This window comes from Leptinotarsa decemlineata, unplaced genomic scaffold, assembly GCF_025532065.1.
Source record: "Leptinotarsa decemlineata unplaced genomic scaffold, Ldec_3_MD MMD2_tig00000882_RagTag_RagTag, whole genome shotgun sequence".
Classification (NCBI taxonomy): Eukaryota; Metazoa; Arthropoda; class Insecta; order Coleoptera; family Chrysomelidae; genus Leptinotarsa; species Leptinotarsa decemlineata.
The window spans coordinates 11,399,318-11,413,696 of NW_027412556.1; the positions used below are offsets into that span (position 1 = coordinate 11,399,318).

The following is a 14,379-nucleotide window of genomic DNA, read 5'->3' on the forward strand; positions in this document are numbered from 1 at the left end:
GATAACCGCAAAAAACTGTTATTTTTTACCTTTGACCTCGTATAACTTCCGGTACAGACACGAGATTATTTGAGAATTTGGAGACAGCTTTCTGGACGCCATAATGAAGGTGTATAGAAATATTTGGCTCATTACCTCTAATTCCAAGGTTTATCGCTAAATTAACAGGACTAATATGGAACTACAAAAATACATAACATTTAAACAAACAACACTTTTGGAATAACCTGGAATTTTATATTTCTCTCATGTATTATATTGTATAACGTTCCTGTTTCATGATGAATGATTGGAATACAAACTGAATAAGATGAAGTAATTTGAGAGTTATTCATTTTCATAAATTTAGAAGTTGTCGTGTCGAATGGCTTTTTCTTCCTTTCTTTCCTTTTCTCCTTTCTTTGGAAGTTTGAGATGGCTAAGTAGAAAGCCAAGAAGCTCTTTTTCCTAACACATGAATCTTTTATTTTCATATCAGTGTAGCTCAATGAATATATGCTTGATGATACTTGCCAGAAAAAGAGCCTGGACAAGAAAGATCCCTGATACATGGGATGTGATTTTTTCCCCTGGACACTCGAATATTTCACTCCCTCCATCTTGGTTGCCACCCATGTGGTTCTGGAATGAGAACGTGTAAGATGTTGATAAATATCGACATACAGGGTTTTTAAAGGGCGCCGTGTTTCGAAGATACAGGGCAAAAAGAATTTCGACAATAACAGTTTTGGTAATTTTAGAATCATTAACGTAGCCGAAATAAATGTATTCTACACTGGATCTACCAAGTAATAAAAAATATAACAATTTCGTTGGTACTTATCAACAACATTCCGGCTGCAGACATTTAATTTGAATAGTGTGTCTCTTAAGTGATCCTGGTGGTTTTGAAAGAGTTCGGAAGAAGAGAAAATTGGATTGTTGCAACCGAGCGGGGGGAAGTCATTTTCAACAGTTCTTGTGGATCAAGAAACATTACATGTAATTTATGGTAATACACTGTCATTGTCGAAAGTCTTTTTTGCTCCGTATCTTCGAAACAAAGCGCCTCATCAAAAATCATCAGAACACAAAATATCCTCAGAATAGTTCGAAGAATAGCCCCTTGAATTTTCGCACCATGTTCATTAAACACCCTGCAAATGAGAATTATCAAATATTTTTTGATGAATACAATTAGGTACATAAAGTCAGTCTGAATAATTCTGAAGTGGAAAATGAAAGGGTTTAATTTGTGCGTATTTTTCAAATATTCGAAATGTAGAATTAATGATATACCAGAAACAAAACGCTTCAAGTGATCAGATTCAATACTTTTCCGACTACTGTTATGAATTTTTGAATTACCACCTTCAAACTTCAAATGAAAAACAAACCTGACCTGAAACTATTCACTCCTACTGAAATCTACATACCATAAACAATGTATACATAAGAAATGTACTACCCACAAGATATAGTCGAAGTAACTGATATAGTAGTTTTAAAGGTGTCGGCGAAGTCAAAGGCCAAAAAAACCAATACAAAGGAATTATGCCGCAACGAATTAGTCCACGTGGACTGAAGAATTGGCGGTTCGTATTGGATAATTTTTACTAACCTTTTATGATTGGCTGAAGAGTAATAAAATTAAATTTGAAGTCATGTTACGGTGACCAACAGAATGTAGCGATGAGTATCGCCGTTGTGTGTGTTATTGTAGGGGAACTGCTGGAAGGTAGGGAGCACTATATCTTTTACTTGAACTATACCAGGAATGAGAACACCTTTGCGTTACTCAGTACTATATATGTTGGTGATATCAACTACTCTTTCACTAACCATTAGATCTGTTATGAAAAAATCCGTTCTTCCTTTTATCAGCTGTCGCTCGCTTACGCAAGACAACTCTCAAAAGTTGAAACTTGTGCGAGTTGAGGACTGTATCTGTATCTGTAGAGTAGGTAGGATGAGTGTAAGCCCACAGCACTTAGGCCACATGTGACCTATTGTACATCCTCCCGAGGAGTTGTCCTACTAGGTCATCGTCCATCCTATCCTTTCCTAGAAGGTGGACTGGTAGTCACTGGGAGACGTCCCCTTTATATCGGTAGGTGTAAGCCAAGACTCGCCGAACACAGACTCTCTTATTGACGGACACTCACATAGGACATACCTGACAGTTTCATCTTTCTGTTCACATATCCTGCATAGAGGTGTGTCTACTAGCCCCATATAATGGAGGTATTTCCTCAATTGACAGTGGCCAGTCAGAAATCCTACTGTTGAGCGTAGATTTTTCCCAAGGTGGCCAAGGGTCATCCTGGCAGGATTGCATCCTTTGATCCCATACCATCTCTTTAAAGATTGAGCATGGATGTAACATTTGGCTAGTTTCTCAATTGTCGAAGTCATCAGGCCGTTGGTGCCACTGGGTCCTGAAATTCTTAGTCCAGCCGCTTTCTTGGCTGAAGAGTACTAGCCCTGAGGTAACACGTTGTCTGTTCAAGGCTAATAGGGTTTGTCTGCTGTCAGTGCAGATTGTTATATTTTTGCCAGAAATTCCTTTCCTGGTTATTTCTTTTGTGACGATTGAGATACCAGCTAGTTCTCTTTGGACCATGCTGGTATTTTTCCCACTAGTCACTTAATCCTTAGGCTTAGTGATCTGGCGTACACGCCACATCCTGGCCTTTTTTGGTTTTTGACCCGTCTGTATATATGCGTATTGCATTTGTAGCATCTGACTCTGTGTTCTTTCTTATTTATATTTTGTAGGGTTTATCAAACACAAACCTGGGTTCAATTGCATCACTGGTTGCTTGCAGCAGAGGTTGCGTGGTAAGTGCTTCTCGCCATAGACTCAGCCTCAATTGACCCATTCCTACTTCGAGGTTTACACCAGCGAGCGCAATCGTAATATGGCCATTAACGCAACCTCCTTAATGTACAGGTCCAGAGAGGACAGACCCGTAATTAATTCCATTGCCACGGTTGGTGTTGTTCTCATGGCTCCTGTGATGTTGTTGAGGACTAACGAGATCTTGCCTGTCAACGTGTGATTCTTAACACGAGTATGAATGAGTATTAATGCCTTTCGTGATAATTCACTAAGCAGATTATTTCAGATATATCAGATCAATGTATATCATTAGACAATGGAAATCCGAACTAATGAAAAGTTGATATTAAATTCAAAATGTGGCATGTGGCATATCACTAATCAAACATTTTTTTACTATGAACTCTACTCAAAGCGCATTTGACAACATAGTAACCCTTTCTATTGAACTGGTTCACGATTTTCATCAAGTAACTTCAGTACGAGCAGTTGGGCCAATGGATCAATAATTGAAAAGCTTTCGAAAACAGTCTATTTATCGTAACATTGAATAAAACAGCAAACATTCACTTCAGATTAGACAATGAAGGAACCGATTGATAACTGATAAAATTGATCTGTATCAGAAAAATAAATTTTGAAGAAGGTTTGTTCAACTGATCGAAACTAAAATTCCTGAATGTGTCTCTTTTTGATAGTAAAAGCAATGAAGTTGAATACGAAAATTTGACGATAAAAACGCAGTATACTTACTATTGATTTTTGGGAAAGAAAGGTTGTGTCTTTCTACTTTTTCATGTTAATACAAAAAAGTGTGGAAAGCCTCCATAAAAAGGAAAAAAGCAAACGATTCCAAAAATTGACTCTTCGCAGAGATGTGTATATTATTCAAAGAAGTCACCAAACTGAAAGAAAGAGCCCTTTCGAAACAGCTATTTCGATACATAAGCATTGCATTACACAGAAAAAATACTTTCGTAACAACAACTTTCATATGAACACTAAATTATACAAAAAACAATTTTCTCTATTCCCTGTTTATTAATTTTTTTGGAAGATTCCCATATTTTTTTATAAGGAGGAGCATAAAGTCGTAACCTTCCTTTCCAAAAATTAATTCCTTCTGAATATGTACCCTTTTCAATTCGAACTCCTGATTTGTATTTATAAAAAAAATACAAAAATATTTAGTGCACATATTGTTATAACAAATTTTTGGATTGAGGCGCAACAAAATCAAATCAACACAGTCTACTTACTTTCAGGACGAAGGCTAATGGAACAATTTTCTTGCAACAATCTATAATATTAACCGTTATATTCTTATAAAAATCTCTGATCAAATATTTAATGAAGCAACACTGTTGTCTATTTATTTTCGGCTCATCCATTATGTGATAATTCATTGGCAATGGGTTGTTACATTGAATTAAAAAATGTCCGGCTTTCTAGATCTAACTGAGATCGAAGCTTTATAGTCTTACTATAAAAAAGAATTGATTGTGTTGGGTAGAGTTGAATATGCAGTTACGAACATTTCTTGTCATCAATATCATGGCTATTCATGGATTCTCGATAACAAAAAGAAATAGGTGGTATGCTTTTTCAATACCTGACGTTTCTCAAAAACACTCTCACTCAAATAACATTTTCTATTCATCGCACAGGCTTCACTTTCGCTACTTTCGCTTCCGAACTAATTAATTCTGATTTCGAATTGTCTTGTGGGGCCTTCAATCACATTCGCGTAATGTCGAGTTCGATTCATAAAAACACTTCGATGATCAGCGCGCCGATAAGACGTTACGTATTTTACGTTGTCAAACTTGCCAGTGGTGGTTCATTCACCCGATCACCTCTTCAGATTCGTCATTGGAGTGACTGACAATTCTTAGGAATTCAATATTTCAAATAAAATGAGGGTGACCTGAAAAGTTTTCGATCTCAACATGCAGATAGCAGCACTCGTGAATGAAAGCTAGTGAATTTCGTTGTTGATTCGTTAACAGTCACTCACCAAAGTTTTAGGTATTTTAGACGCCCAGTTGTTATATAACACTCGTATGAGTGAATTGATGAGAGTGTTTTTATGAAAATAGACAAAGTTACGTATACTTTATCCATTCCCAATTGGAATGGCAATAAAAATAAGAGTACAGTCATAAACATTTCTTGCCTGTGGCCCCTAGTTGCCTAGATAGTTAGTGAACGTGCTATCAAATGTAGTTGAGGAATAAAGGCTCGGCTAGCTGGACTGGCTGAATACTAATTTTTTGTCCGTTTCACAATATTTCTTTATCAGTGCCGTGTGTTCGTGGGGTTAGGTGAGGTAGTGAGTGGTTTTGCAAACCGATTTTTGAAAACTTTTTCTAGAGATCAATTACCCTAACACAAAAACTGATATTTTTGCACTCGACGCGTGTTTCGCTAACAAGGATAGCATCTTCAGGAGAAGCAAATTGATATTGAATCTGAAGACAAGAGTTAGCTATTTATATACCTAGAGTTTTTTGGTCCGATGTGGACTTTGTTTGTTAAATGATGATAATCCTAATTGATTTTTCGGTAATTAACTAGTGGAACCACTACCTGCAAATTAATCTGTCAACAATAGATTAAAAAGCGGAAAAATCAATTAGGATAATCATCATTCAACAAACAAAGTCCACATCGGACCAAAAAACTTTAGGTATATAAACAGCTAAACCTTGTCTTCAGATTCAGTATCAATTTGATTATTCTGAAGATGCTAACCTTGTTAGCGAAAAGCGCGTCGAGTGTAAACATATCAGTTTGGTATAAGGGTAGTTGATCTCTAGAAAAAGTTTTCAACTTTTACACCAAAGGTTCCAATCTCATCGTTTAAACCGATTTTTGTGAAAATCTTAATGTTTTTGGGTACTTACATCAATATGGCTTTCTGGAGAACTTTTGAAACAAATGATAACGTTATGTGTGAGGAATCTGTGTCAATCGACAGGGATCCGGACTTACATGTTCAATTTCAGTGAGTGATTTTAAATATTCATGAATGCTTGAAGAAGGAAAACTGTCACACTCCACAGAATGCTATTGTTAATAGAATATGCGAGTTAACGAAACTATCGACAGTTATTCGAGTCATTAAAATAGGGAATGTCATTGACCATGCAAGGAAACAAAAACTAAAGAATAAAAAATTCGCAAACGTTGATGGTGTTACAAAAGATGTGATTCGGCGAACAATTTATGATATATACCAAAAAAATGAAGTACCAACTTTGGAAATGATTTGGTATAAATTACTCGACTATCCCGATTACAATTACAAATCTTTAGAAACTCTACGAGGTGTCTTATTGTCTTGTGGTTTCAAATATAAAAAATTGAACAATAGGATGGTTATAATGGAATCGACACGCATTGTTGAACTTCGACAAGAATATTTGAGGCGAATGAAAAGCTACCAATATAATCCAGCAGACATATAATCTACCTCGACGAAACTTGCTTTGACACCCATCATGTTGTCAAATATGACTGGGTAGACGAAACCAAGTATTGTGCTTTGAACACACCTTCTTCAAGGAGAAAACGTGTTATAATTTTGCATGCCGGGAGTGAAAGTGGTTTCGTACCTAACGCTTTGCTTCTGTTGCTCTAAAATATAAAAGATTCGTCTGCTGATTACCACGAAGATATGACTGCGGCTTTATTCGAAACCTGGTTCAGTTAGCAGCTTCTCTCAAATATTCCTCCAAACTCGGTTATTGTTATGGATAACGCTTCGTATCATTCTCGGTTATTGACTACAAAACCAAACAATAACACAAAAAAACAAATTATTGATTTCATGCGAAATCATGACATGTAAATACCCGAAAAGATTCCAACAAAAATGGTATTACTGGCGACCATAAAACAACGTAATTCCAAAAAAAAGAGTATATTATTGATTCGATGTGTGAGACACGTCGTCATATTCTCTTACGTTTGCCTCCATACTATTGTGTGTTCAATCCGATTGAAATGGTTTGGGCCACAATGAAAGAAAGCTTGCGGAAATGTAATCAGTCACCGACTTTGAATGCTGTTGTGCTTGACAATATAAGGCGAGTGGTGAATGAAGTAGGTGATAGTGATGTGCGGAAGAACTTTGTGGCAACAAATAGTATGTGCAAAGTTCCATAAATCCGATCGTTATTCAACCCGTTATTCATCCGAATATAGCGAAGAAGAATTTTGATTTTTCTAGCAATTTTGTTGGCCTCTATTACTTTGTAAATATATGTTTGACAAGAATTCGGTGTGATTATTTGTGTTTTCATTTTATTTTAGAGTTTTCGACTCGGAAATCAACTACCATAAATTTCGAAGTTTTTCATAATTAGCCATGGTGGAAAAATTCAGTTGAGATAACTTTTTCATGGGGTGATCAATTGCTATGATTGTATAAATAAGTAACTAAAAAACTACCACTGTAAAATAGTATGCAGACGCCTATGTCGAGGCGGGAATTTCTTCTCTGTGCTGTTCGAATTGGTATTGGAAATACTATACCGAGCTGTCGTTGAATATTTGTTCCTGAAAGGCAATACGCCTATGCGAATCAAAGATGAGTTGGGTTCTGTATATGGGGATTCTGTACCATCATTTACCACAGTGAAATTTTGGGGAGCTGAATTTAAACTTAGCCGTTAGTCCTTGGAAGACAATGAACGTTCATGATGAATTTCATTAGTGCGGAATTCCATTGTCTGATATTATATAAAATGATTTCAAATCCGTGAAGTAACTAAAAATTAAAAAGGAATAGTCAAAAATAACAAGAAATTGTGGTAGCAAAGTTTTCATTGGAAATAACAAATGTTACAACTATATTGAGTAAAAAAACCGAAAATGAAATGACAGTGAAATAAAATACAAGTAAAAATAGAATAACTGAACAGAAAATGAAAATGAAAATTAGGAGATTTCAAGCCAACTTACTTCACGATGTTTCGATTGTTAGTATCTACAATCGTCTTTGGGTGATGACTGGACTGATTCCTTCGAGAGATGACTATTTATGAGTCATTCGAGTACTTTCACTCATCTCCGCTTTCTTTTTTCTGCTTCATCGGTTTAGTGGGAGATGACCGTTTGACGGGAGTTGGCCATTTTCCGCTTGATTATGGGTTTCCATATTCAGCTTGGCTGAATATATTGTTGGATAACATGTATGCGGCTTCTTTGAATTTCCTCCTGAAACAATGGTTTTTCCTATGTATGTTCTCAGCTTGGGACCACTCGATGTTATGTTGATGGTTCCAAACATGCTCTTCTATTTCTGATTTGCTGGTTTGCCATCGCTTTGTGTGTTTCTTGTGCTCGGCAATGCGAATATTCAATGGCCTCTCAGTTTCACCGATATAGGATTCTCCGCACTCACAGGGTATCCAGTAAATGCAATTCTTGGAATCGCAGTCCGCGTTTCGTGGCCTGGTTTTTGTGAGGCTGTTACGGATAGTGTTTCCGGATCTGAAGCAGGTTCTGATGTTGTACTTGGACCCAATTCTTCTCATCCTTTCCGATAATCCTCTGATGTCTAGTTCCATCTTAAGACCTTCCTTCGTATAACAGAGATCGAGAGCACGGTCTAGTAAAGTATAGATTATTCCTCTTTCAGTCGGTTGATGGTATTTGGATTCGTGGTTTAGATAATGTTGGGAACGTTCAAAATTTGCAACTGCTGATGAAAACATCTCCCAATCTCATCAAATGTGCTAGACAACCACCGAATTGAAGTGAGAGAAATGGAAAAGATAATGAACATATGAAAATTACCTGTTTGTCACATATTGAATCAACATTCAGGCATAAGAAAGTTATTTGCGCGTTGGATGCCGCGTTTACTCACGTTAGACCGAGAATTTGTTCGTATGAACATTTTTAACGCTTTTCTGGTGTAGTTTAGGCGCAGTAAATTTGAGTTTTGTCTCCGATAAATGACTGTTGATAAAACTAGGATATTCATACTATTATACGCCTGAAACAAAATTATGAACATTTGTTCAGACCTTCATTTTCTAATATGATATAATATGATTTAAAATCCCTGAGGGAACAGATAAAATGGAAAATTGAAATGGATAGCTGAAAATAGCAATTATTTTAATGAAAAAAACTGAAATGAAATTGCAATTGAATAAAAATCAAGCAAAAATTGAACAATCGAAATTGAATGAAATTACAAGATTTCAAGCCAAGTCACTTCACGACGTTTCGATTATTGGTGTCCACTATGGGAAAACAGAACTAGACATCTTTCTGAAGCACATCAACAGCGTGAAACCTTTCATCACCTCCACAATGAAGAAGAGAGTCCACAACGATTTCCATTCTTGGACTTATTGGTGAATAAGATCGACACCAAGTGGGTAACATTTGTATATCGGAAACCCACTCACACGGGCCAGTATCTGAATCACGAATCCAATCATCATCAATCTGCCAAGAGAGAAATTATTAAGACTCTATTATACTTTCGGGCTCTGTAATGTTTCGAGAAGAAACTGAGCATCATCAAAAAAGATCTTCAACGAAATGTTTATTTTGAAGTGATGGTGGAACAGAATTTGGCTGAAAGACAGGAAGAACCCCGCAAAGAAGAGAAGCCGTCACAACCAGTGATTAGGAATAATTGGGTTCAAGTACAACATCAGAACTCCCACAGAGCCGGAAACACCATCCCTCGCAGCCTCCAAATGCAGGCCACCAATTGCAGATTGCGATTCCAAGAATTGCATTTACCGGATACCTTGTGAGTGCCACAAATCTTATCTCGGAGAAACTAAGAGGCCTTCAAAAGATCGCATTATCGAGCACAAGAATCACACAAAGCTAGGAGAAAGCAGCAAATCGGAAACAGCAGAGCATGTTTGCACTCACCAACATAACATCAAGTGGTCCCGAGGGAGGACACTGGTTTGGGAGAGAATTCAAATAAGCTGCATATTTTTTGTCCAACGACGCATTCAGCGAAGCTAGCGTAGAGATACGCAATATATGGAAACCCATTTTCAAGCGGAAAACGTCCTACTCCAGCCGAACGGTCATCTCCTGCTCAACCGGTGAAGCAGTGAGAGGGAAGAGGGGATAGGTGAAAGAACTCGAATGACTATTGAATTTTTTTTCATAAACACGACTTTTATGTAGACAATATTAAACTTAAGCACATAAATCCATTTATCTATTCATATGCGTTGAAATCTAAAGACTGTCTGAACTCTTGTCAACATATAATTTCGATTCAACACATCCAACCATTTGTTTGACTATGATAAGTGTATAAATACACCTACTTATTTACTGTAGAAATGACTTGTTTCATACATTACAACACGTGGCAAAACGTCAACGAGTTCCTCTGTACTTGATTAGGCAGCGGAAGAAGATTAGATTAGCAAAAGATTATCCTATCTGGATAATGTACCACCACCAGTACAGTGGAATCAAACAAAGTAAACCCCCATTCCATGCGATCCGTGCAAAAAAAATAGTTTTAATGATATAATTTATTCATTATTTTTCGCGCTCATATCGAAACAATGAAGTTCTACAGCTCTACTATTCTGAACCCATTCCTCATGATGAATATAAATTATTTTATGCACTGTACTCGTACTCGTTCGAGTGAAATTACACTTCTTGAGCTTTGTGCTCATTAAAAAATGCACTGGAATGTTAGATTTGGAAATCCATCAGGAATGTATACCAGCAGATACCTCACAAAGTCTGAAACCATTGTACAAAGCTGTAATGCGAGAGATCGTAAATTCAAGGCCAAACGGATTTGCCAATCTCACTACTTGCAAGCAGAAATTTAGCGGTGTGTACATACCGGGTGTCAACGAATCTATTAGACAAGTCATAATTTCTAGACTATTAGGAGAATTGAAATGAGATTTGATATAGTTGAATGGTATGTGGAGAGGAATGTTTTCACATATTTTTCACTTTCCGGTCACTTCCGGTTTCAGCGGAAATGGCTCCGGTTCTGAATTTTTAAATGGAACACCCTGTATATTGTAACATTTTTGGATTTCTGAGACAATTCTGGATCAGAAACTGACATTTCCGGAAGTTTTTCAGTCTACTTGATTTTTTCAGAGTCACTTTTAAAATTGCATCTAGGTGGCCATGATCGGACGTAAACTAATCTATGGACCTCAGGTGATATCAGAAAATTGCAATAGCGGAGTTTTAGTGACTAGTGTGTTGAATATGAATGAGACAAGTGTACAAAATAACATTTTCGTGTCTAACTATTATTTTTCAAATGGCGACCATTTTTTGACAAGCAATTTCCGAAAAAAGGATTTTTTGACGAATCTAACGTTACTAATTTATTTGCGATTGGATCAACAAATTTAACAAATTTAACTAATAATTTCAGCGATGCACTTAGATTTTTTGCAATATCCTAAGTTCTTGAAAATTCCACTATAGTAAATTTTCAAAGTGCATCCCTCCTTGTACAAGACACATTTCAGCTCGTTCAATTGTTTCTCTCAACACGTTTTGTAACATTTGAGGCGATATACTTCTAAATGCCTGTTGAATCCTTTCTTCTAAGATTTCGAGAGTGGCTGGGGCTAATGCATAGTAGACCCTTTCTTTTACATATCCCCAAATGAAAAAATCTAACACAGTCAGATCCGGTGAGCGGGCAGGCCACCGTACTGGACCGTTAGTTGCAATAACTCTATTATTAAAATGCTCTATTGAAAAATCAAGTACGGCATATCATTGAGATGATCCTCGATTTCATTTTGAAGAAAACCCAAGTATCTAACCCCTGTTAACTGACCTTGAAACAATATTGGACCAATTATTCTGTTTCCAACGATACCAGCCCAGACATTGACATCAAACCTTTCTTGAAAATTGCCCTCTCTCATTGCATGTTGATTTTGTTGGGCCCAGTACCGACAATTCTGCTTATTAAACATGCCATTATTTGTAAACCGTGATTCGTCGGAAAATAGAATGAAGTTGATAAAATTTGGGTTAACTCTATGATTTTGAAGCAACCAATCACAAAATACTACTCTTCTATTGCCGTCGTCAGCATACAAATGTTGATGTAACTGATATTTAAATGCTCGATATCCGTGCTTTTTCAGTATTTTTCTTGCTGATTCGTGACTTATCTGCATTTCTCTACTAATTTCTCTTAAAGAAACCGTTTTGTCAACTTCTACCATAGCAAGAACGTTAATCTCAGTCTCCTCATTTATGACAAACCTCTGTTCTGCGTCTTGATTTCCCTCTTGCCTAAAACGACTCTCAACATAGGGAAAATACTGATGAGATGGGTGTTGCCGATTGGGATATCTCTGAGCATACAACTCAGCAGCTTTCCTTGAATTTCTGTGGCATTCTCCAAACAATAACAACATATCCACTTTTTCACTTTGAGTATACATTATTTCGACGAAAAATTAAACTAAAATTAACGAAAATCAAGAGAAACTTCTACTTTCTGCTCATAAAGCTTATGTCACTGTCATAACCTAGGTGAGCGTTTTGTTCTCCAAAGTGGACTTGATGGAAATAACCGCAAAATATTATGCATCATTCCTATCCATGGCACCCTTGACAAAAGTAAATCAATTTGTATCGAGTATTTTCCTCAGTAATATTTAATTTATGTTCTTATTTGTAATCCAATCGCAAATAAATTAGTATCGTTAGATTTGTCAAAAAATCCTTTTTTCGGAAAGTGCTTGTCAAAAAATGGTCGCCATTTGAAAAATAATAGTTAGACACGAAAATGTTATTTTGTAAACTTGTCTCATTCATATTCAACACACTAGTCACTAAAACTCCGCTATTGCAATTTTCTGATATCACCTGAGGTCCATAGATTAGTTAACGTCCGATCATGGCCACCTAGATGCAATTTTAAAAGTGACTCTGAAAAAATCAAGTAGGCTGAAAAACTTCCGGAAATGTCAGTTTCTGATCCAGAATTGTCTCAGAAATCCAAAAATGTTACAATATACAGGGTGTTCCATTTAAAAATTCAGAACCGGAGCCATTTCCGCTGAAACCGGAAGTGACCGGAAAGTGAAAAATATGTGAAAACTCTCCTCTCCACATACCATTTATCAGTACCAAATCTCGTTTTGATACACGTAATAGTCTAGAAGTTATGACTTGTTTAATAGATTCGTTGACACCCGGTATATAGCTAAGATATCCACAGATGGATAGTAACAAAACAATCAAGGCACAGAAAAGACCGTCAGCTTGCTTCCCATACGCGATATTCATGACGTGGGTCGTTATGAAGAAAGAGTTGCATTCGCCTACAGTTCGAAACCATTTCATGCCTGAACCAAGAGGAATACCGGATGGAGGAATACCCAATTTGCCATTTTGCTTTTTCTGAACAAATACTCAAATTTCTAGGAAATGAAAATTCAAAAATCCTCTGTCTCTCTGATCCTCTGATTCATTCCACTAGCCCCATGTTATGGGACTAGTGGGCACTCCTCTGACAGTGGCCAGTCAGAAATCCTACTGTTAAGCGTAGATTTTTTCCTGGTCATCGCCAGATGTTTCTTCGGCGCCAGCTTCCCAGGATCGCTCAAGTTGATCCTGGCAAGATTGCATCCTTTGATTCCATCTCATCTCTTTAGGGATTGAGCATGAATGTAACCTTTGGCTAGTTCCGCAATTGTCGAAGTCATCAGGCCGTAGGTGCCACTGGGTCCTGATATTCTTAGTCCAGCCGCTTCCTTCGCTAAAGAGTCAGCAATACGATTACCTTTACTCCTGTCGTGCCCTTCAATCCACCTCAGGATAATGTTATTATCTACCGAGGCTTTGGCTAAATCTTGTTGATACTCTAGTACTAGCCCTGAGGTAAAATTTGGCTAGTTTCGAAGTCAAAGTCATCAGGCCGTTGGTGCCACTGGGTCCTGAAATTCTTAGTCCAGCCGCTTTCTTGGCTAAAGTACTAGCCCTGAGATAACACGTTGTCTGTTCAAGGCTAATAGGGCTTGTCTGCTGTTAGTGCAGATTGTTATGTTTTTGCCAGAAATTCTATTCCTGGTTATTTCTTTTGTGGCGATTGAGATACCAGCCAGTTCTGTTTGGACCACGCTTGTATTTTCTCCCATTCACCACTTAACCCTTAGGCTTAGTGAACTGGAGTACACTCCACATCCTGAGCCTTCTTTGGTTTTTGAGCCGTCTGTATATATTCGTATTTCATTTGTAGCATCTGACTCTGTGTCCTGTTTTATTTGTATTTTGTAGGGTTTATTAAACACAAGCCTGGGTTCAATTGAATCACTGGTTGCCTGCAGCAGAGGTTGCCCAGTAAGCGCTTCTCGTCATAGGCCCAGCCTCAATTGACCCATTCCTACTTCGAAGTTTACACCGACCATGCGCAATTGTAACATGGCCATTAACGCAACCTTCCCAACGTACCGGTCCAGAGGGGTCAGACCCGTAATCAATTCCATTGCCGTGGTTGGTGTTGTTATCATGGCACGTGTGATGTTTGAACAAGCTGGTCGCTGTAT

General features: G+C 37.3%; 1 long non-coding RNA gene across 1 annotated transcript; it reads right to left on the minus strand.

Annotated features, from left to right (window-relative positions):
* Positions 1–10,125, minus strand: LOC141482166 (uncharacterized). The gene is made up of 3 exons (XR_012465382.1): positions 9,731–10,125; positions 7,790–8,044; positions 1–621 (listed from the first exon to the last, which is right to left on the minus strand). It is a non-coding gene; the product is annotated as an uncharacterized lncRNA (long non-coding RNA).
* Positions 10,126–14,379: the final 4,254 nt, after the last annotated feature.